This window comes from Schistocerca gregaria, chromosome 4 (assembly GCF_023897955.1).
Source record: "Schistocerca gregaria isolate iqSchGreg1 chromosome 4, iqSchGreg1.2, whole genome shotgun sequence".
Lineage (NCBI taxonomy): Eukaryota > Metazoa > Arthropoda > Insecta > Orthoptera > Acrididae > Schistocerca > Schistocerca gregaria.
The window spans coordinates 305,496,216-305,503,959 of record NC_064923.1 but is presented as its reverse complement, the minus strand read 5'-3'; positions in this window follow the sequence as shown (position 1 = coordinate 305,503,959).

Genomic DNA, 7,744 nt, shown 5'->3' with positions numbered 1-7,744 from the left:
AGCCTCTTATGCACAATGACAAAACGCCCGAAACAGTCGAATTTTCTCCTTTCTATATAAGGGTTTGACGACAGAAACAGTTGTCCATCGTCTTGCGAAACCCTTATTAGGGACTCTACTACGAGTTAATTTCTTCAAACAGATGTATGGAACATACACTGACGGAAAAACTCGCAACACCAAGAAGACGTTGTGCGACAAAAACGAAAATTAGTAGGCGTGTTTCTACATCCGAAAGGTGATGTCTGCTCAGATATCGCGCGAGCCGCATAAGAGTGGTGCTAATAGCACCACTAAGGAAATGCAAATCAGGTTTGCTTTCAATAGACGCTGTAACGGACGTGAGTGTTAGTTACCTTTGAGACTGGAAGTGGTGAATTGATGGTAGTCAAGAATGTCTTTAAGGCGAAAGAGACGCCATTATCAGTACCTCAGTGAGTTTCAACGAGGTCGTGTAATAGGACTAGGAGAAGCTGAATGTTTCTTCTGCGATATTGTTGAAATACTTGATAGGTACAGCATTACACGTGCCTCAATTGATAGACCAAGCGCAACAGGCTTCGAGTTCTATGCCACAAACCGACATCCGGCATGTGTACAGCATAATGGATTATGATTTCATGCTTGCTTTCAACATTCTGGCGATTACACCGGCTATTATCGTACCAGCATTTCACATTTGCAATCGATTATCTCGCGGTTACCTTAACATGTGATCTTGCAATGTTACATTACTTAGGTATGTTATCCAGACAAATGTATTCCATAAATTCTATAGCTCTACATTAATTTATTTATGGTGCTACGAAATTTTTTTAGTGTGTGTTTGTTTGTGAAAGCTTCTAATCAGAGTTGGTTGCGCCTAGTAGTTTCCCACGAACCAGAATTGGTTGTAAAGATGGGTTGAATTTTACGGCAACGTAAGTTCAATCCAGTATGGTCGTGGATGTCATCTCCGTCGTAAAAAAAAAAAAAAAAAATAAAAATAAAAAATGCGGTTACTTGGCAATCATTTTCTGTCAGTAATTCGTGAGATGAACGTACATAGCAAATTTTTAGAGTCTAACAGTTTGCAAATGAATTGTACGTGCTTGTCAGATTTGCCTGTGCGGTATACTCTAATTGCCATTATTTTAAATTCTGCGCTGTCAATTTTTCTTCAGTGCCAAAGATTTTTCTACGTTGAACTGATAATTGAAACAAATAAATAGTTAATTCTCTACCACTACTATTCTCCCCAACCCCCCTCCCCCCAAAATCGGTCATTATAACAAATAGCTTTAAGGGGAGTGAGAGCGGAAATCTTTTTTCACATTTTCGGATTTTTGTCTCATTATAAAATTTGCAACTTTTCGAATAAAGTGATATACAGGGTGTTACAAAAAGGTACGGCAAAACTTTCAGGAAACATTCCTCACACACAAATAAAGAAAAGATGGTATGTGGACATGTGTCAAGAAACGCTTAATTTCCATGTTACAGCTCATTTTAGTTTCGTCAGTATGTTGTATCACGTTGGAATGAAGCTTCATCCGTAAAGAGAACATTTGCACTGAAATGAGGATTGACACATTGTTAGATGAACAACTCGCAGAAGTGTACCCGTGGAGGCCAATCAGCTGTCGATAGTGCCTGCACACGCTCTACATGGCACGGAAACAACTGGTTCTCCCGTAGCACTCTCCATACAGTCACGTGGTCAACGTTACCTTGTACAGCAGCAACTTCTCTGGCGCTGACAGTAGGGTTATTGTCAACTGCACGAAGAATTCCTCGTCCATTGCAGGTGTCCTCGTCGTTCTAGGACTTCCCCAGTCGTGAGTCATACGCTGGAATGTTCCGTGCTCCCTAAGACGCCGAGCAATTGCTTCTAACGTCTTCCTGTCGGGATACCTTCGTTCTGGAAATCTGTCTCGACACAAACGTACCGCGCCACGGCTATTGCCCCGTGCTAATCCATACATCAAATGGGCATCTGCCAACTCCACATTTGTAAACATTGCAATGACTGCAAAATCACGTTGGTGATGAACACTAATCTGTTAATGCTACGTACTGATGTGCTTGATGCTAGTACTGTAGAGCAATGAGTCGCATGTCAACACAAGCACCGAAGTCAACATTATCTTCCTTCAATTGGGCCAACTGGCGGTGAATCGAGGAAGTACAGTACATACTGACGAAACTGAAATGAGCTCTAACATGGAAGAAATAATGCGTTTCCGGACATATGTCCACATACCATCTTTTCTTTATTTGTGTGCTAGGAATGTTTCCTGAAAGTTTGGCCGTACCTATTTGTAACACCCTATATATATATATATATATATATATATATATATATATATATATATATATATATATACTCACATGGGAAGTATTTTATTTTATTAAATATAATCTACACCGGCTGAAAATGTTAAAATTTTAGTGCATTACTTCAAGATCTAATAAAATCGCTAATTTTTATATAGAAGGCTGTAGATTGCTGTGAAGGTTAACAGAGTTGGTTATGTACGGAAGGGGTCGGGCACCAGATCGTGGAAGCTCAAACAAAGTTTGAGAGGCAAGAAACTTTCTGATGGTAAAACCATAAGAGGGAGCTGACAGAAAAAATGATTGTTGAACTACAGTAGTATTATGGGATGACTATCAGAAAAAATACTGAGGATTTGTTGAAAATGAAGCAGGCAGTATGGGCTACCCTCTTCCAAAGACTTTCAACTCATGAAAATCAGTGCACTACCTTTGGACTTGATTCAGAGTGCAATTACCACAATGCCCAGTACTCAAACAGTTCATACAGCTATAAACATTGCATCCCAGCAGCAGTCATGCATATCATAAAACCTATTTACAGAGACCTGGAAAATCTTGAATTACTGAAGAAGTGTCTGTAAGGTCTGACTCAAAATCATTATGAGTCGTTTTATAATCTTATATGGACACGCATACCAAAAAATGTTTTTGTTGGAATGAAGACAGTGATGTTGTTATTGTTTTCAATGACGGCAACAATGGTAGGGTGAAAGTGCTACAGATTAAGGGAATTAACACTGTAGCAAAATGCATCAGAGAGCTTGAACGGATGGACAAGGTTCGCATTGATAAAGCAAAGTATACAGCAAGGAATCCAGAAAGATAAAGAAAGAAAAAACTTGGAAAATGATCATGAGGGTGTATACAGAATAGTGTATGGTGCTTCTGAGTGACTAAAAGTAAAAAAATTGAGCATATGTTGAGTTACGGTCTTTTGAAACTTTAGAAGCCATTCCTGAAAATTTACATTTTCTGTTGCATTTTCCCCTAAATCTCAGATTATATTCAAATTTTCTGGGCGTAATTACACTTATATCCTGAGTCTACTGAACTAATAGAGGAACGTAATGTTATGCATAATTAAAATTATTTAGGATAACGTCCAAAAAATACACAATATTTTAAATGTGTAGTTAAAAAATTGTATTTCGGAAAGCAGAGGCTGGAATGCATGAACCATGCTCCGGCTGGCCTTCGTGCCATTGACAGTTTGGCATCGTATATTGGGATTGTCACCTCTCGTTTCTTAGTCTGTTCACTCTCGCCATTCCGTTTGCTCGATGTCTCTGTCCTTGAGTAGCAGCAGCGGCGTTTATTGATAGCGAGTACTGTGGTACTATCTTTGGAACGACCTCTAGTTTTCAGTGTCCGGGTGTGTCAGGGCAGTTCGGTTGGGATGGAACACCAGTGAGGTATGAACATCCCCGCGACTCACCTGGACAGCTGGCAATACATGCACTACCCGATGGAAGGATGTGGTCGCGAGAGTGCACAACCACGCCAAGGACCGGATTTAGCTAGTTTAAGCTGTGTGGATCGTTAAATCCGAGTAGTGAAACCGCCACCATTGTGTGTGTGTTCGTCCGCCGAAGTGACCTCATGGTAACAACCTGTTAGTTGGCGATTCATTCTGGGACGTTTGCCTTGCCTGATCGAGAGCGATCATTGGTTGGTCGTTCGGTCGGTCGTCTCAACGGACGACGTGTATTTGGTCTTCCAACCGCTTCTGGGTTCTCTGTGTTTGTGTCGACTTGTAATTCGTCCTTGTTGCTCCACAGTGACTTGTTTTAGTATTGTTTGAGTAGTTGAGGAATTTTTTTCGCAGATCCGTGTGTATCTAGTGTGGTTTTGAATGAAGTCATTTTAGCGCTGTCTGCGTACAGGATTCGTGGAGGCAACTTGTTGTGATTATCTCGGATTACTCTTGCGTTTGAACATGTTCTCTTGTATAACGTTTGTCATGTTATGATGTCAAGAGTGTAGTCCGCCCGTCTGCTTGATATAGGTTATTCCGTCTTTGTATTGGGCATCGGAAGTTAGATTTTGCGAGAATGTTGGTCTTACGTTTAAACTGTGACTGGTTTGAGTTGCCATTCCGTTAAGTGTGTACAACACTGGGCTACCTGTCTCACCTTACTTACGTTTAAGGCACTCTCCCTGGTCGACCCTTGGAACAGTGTCTGTCGATGATTCCCTTCTTATTTGGTCAGACTGTGTTAATTGCTTAAAAAATAATATTTTGTTAAAATTATTCGAACTGCGGCCTTGAATTCTTTCTTAATAAGGCATTCAGCCGTCAGCGTAGCTTATGTTACAGTCAGTAATTTTACGATTGTTTTAAAATTTATTTTAATATTTTCAACGTGTAATTGTATTCCTGATTTGTAATTCAGGCCTTCAGCCATTAATCGCTCTGTGGTATTGCTTGTGGCCTTCAACCGACAAATAATTTGAATTCTTTCTTAATATGGCATTCAGTCGTCAGTTTAGTTAGTGTTACAGTCAATGCCTTGAAAATGATTGTTGAAAAATATTACTTTAAGTAGAGTGTACGTCTTTAATGTGCAACCAACGTAATTGATTAGGCCCCGTCCACACCTTTTCCTGCTTTCCCTAAGTCCCACGTGTCAATGCAGATATCGTAGTTCATTGGACTCAGAACATGCAGTTTAACGTCCTGTAAAATTTTCATGTCAGTGGCTACAGTTGTTCCTGAAATACACTGAACCCAAGTCACTAAATGTAGCTTTGTCGAGATAGGGCGTTCCAACTCCCCTTAATGACACGAAAAAGTCTGTTTCATAACATCGCATTATTCGCCAACTTTAAAACGATTCTATTAAAAGTAAGGAGACTTTGCTTAGAGGATAGAAAATTGTACAACATACTTTTTCCATGTGGGGATAAGTTAAAAGATGTTGTTTACAAGAATATGTTGCCTATGCCAGATAAAATGATGTGGGCAGAACATACGATACACTGTGAGCGTCAAATGCTGAGCGTAACAGTGAAATCGTATATCGCAACTACAGCCATTACTTTGAAGACAGACAGTAAACAGTACACGGACTGCTTTGTCTGGTACCGATACTGTGTTAGCGGTACTTCCAGTGGAATGGACGGTGTTAATGATTTTGTCTTTTCCAGAAAACAAACAAGTAACATAACAAAAAAGAAAAAAGTAAATGGCACCCAGTAAAATAATGAAACAGAAGCTTCAGCACAAAATATATTTATTTTATAAAATGTAAGGTAATAAATATTACAAAATGTAAATACATATGAGGAACTTTTTGTGAGCATTCTGAGGATGTACATGCAGATGTAATAAATAATTTATATGTGAGAATATGAGAGGATTGTTCGATGAGGATGATGAGACAGTGCGAAAGTCAGGAATCAGTAGAGTCATGCACTAGCGGCTGCCCTGCCGCCTGTACACGAACAGCGGTCTGAAGACGAGCGTCGCCGCAACCGCCATGTCGCCTCCGTCTGAATCTGAGGCCTCGTCCTCGTAGTCCGTTACAGGCACAGCCCTGGGCTCACGCGGAAGACCTTCGGCGGGCTCTGAGGCGCGTCTGTCCAACGTCACAGTCAACGGAACCAGCAGCACCTGCTGGCGGTCTCCAGAAGGCAGCGCCTCGCACGCCAGAACAAGTAGGGCCGTCGTGAAGAACAGCACGGACATCTGTAGACCAAAACCAGGCTGTCGTTACGCACAAAAGAATCCGCCTGGAAGCACACTAATGTTACCTGCTGTCACGCAGATTAGCAAACATTTGTACTTATCAATCAAATGGTAATACAGAAACATAATCCCACTCATCATTTTCCACAACTTCGCTTTCTTCTTGTGGCCGGCTACGAGTTTCTAAAGTGCCACTAATCTCTAAGAATATTTACTTATCGCGATGGAAACGCAAGAGAATATATACAGTGTGACCAAAACATCCGTTAATCCGTTGACTTTTGACAACACACTAATTCAAGAAATAACGTAGGCAGAGATGTAAAAATTGACACACTAATTCGAGAAATAATGTAGGCAGAGATGTAAAAATTGACACACATGCGTGAAATTATATATATATATATATATATATATATATATATATATATATATATATATATATATAATCACCGGAAAACGACTACTGGACAGTAAAATGGCTTTGACGTTGTATGAAATGAGCTGCAGTGAAAGAGGATGTCAGATCATCCCTAATTGTGGAGTTACCTAAAGTAGCAAGTCTATCGCAAACGTCTGGTCTTATTAGGTATGCTAAAATACCGCAGTCTCTCACCATGCCTACGGATATGCTGTTTACTGTAGTGTCCCTGGTGTACAGATATTGTTAGTAAATAATAGTCGACATGTTGCGAATTTGTTACAAAGAACATCATCTTTGCTAAAAATCAATTGTTATGCTAATTACTGCCTTTGTATCATTTGAAGCTTTATCTGTTGATCATTTTGTGCACTTTTTTGGTTTGAATGAAACCCCCATGTCATTTCAAGCGCGTGTTTTAATTTTTATATCTCTACCTACATTATTGCGTAAGGAATGGAATTTTACAATTATAACACACTTTCTAGTCACCCAGTAATCGGCGGGTAGGCCAATGAAAATACGGTATGACCAAAGTTACACTATAATGAGACAGTGATTTCGAAGTCAGATTGTAAGGTGTGTCCAGCAGCAGATATAGAATCTGATCACAGTACATTGCTGATGTGGAATAGATTGAAGTTTAAGACAATCGTTAAGAAGACCTAAAGCACAAGTAAGTGCAGAACTGAAGTACTTTTGAGTAATGTTTCTTTGAAGTTATCTGAGGCTTTAGATATTACAGTACTGAATTATACAGTGAATAATAGTTCAAGTGAAGATTAATGGACATCTGTAAATTGGATAATCACGGAAGTCAGGGGAAGAACTATAGAAATGATAAAGATAAATACAAAGAAAATTTAGGTAATAAAAGAAATACCGACGAAACAAGGAATAAAAAGCAAGACATCAAGGCAGACTGTATAAACTGTTAATGTTAACAATGTATGTATCCTTGATGTCTCCTAGAAAAAAAGCAGTCCTGAGCAATCGACAAAGCGAGATTGAGAGAGAACATATATAACACACTACAAAACGAATTGAGGATAAGAGGAAATTGGGAAATGTCTCGTACATGAATGGATTCCAGTTTTCCAAGTTTCTGTTCTACTGTTATGAGCCTTTTCACAATATATTTCAATGTGTTCTCTTTCTGTCTCAAGCATTTGATGATATTAATTCAAATACTACAGGCTTTCTATACGACATTTACATTTGTCTTTGCTAAGACAACGAGCACCAGAACAGCTTCCACCATTACTAACAGACTACTTGAATAAAACTGGATATATAACTCAATTATTACAGATTCA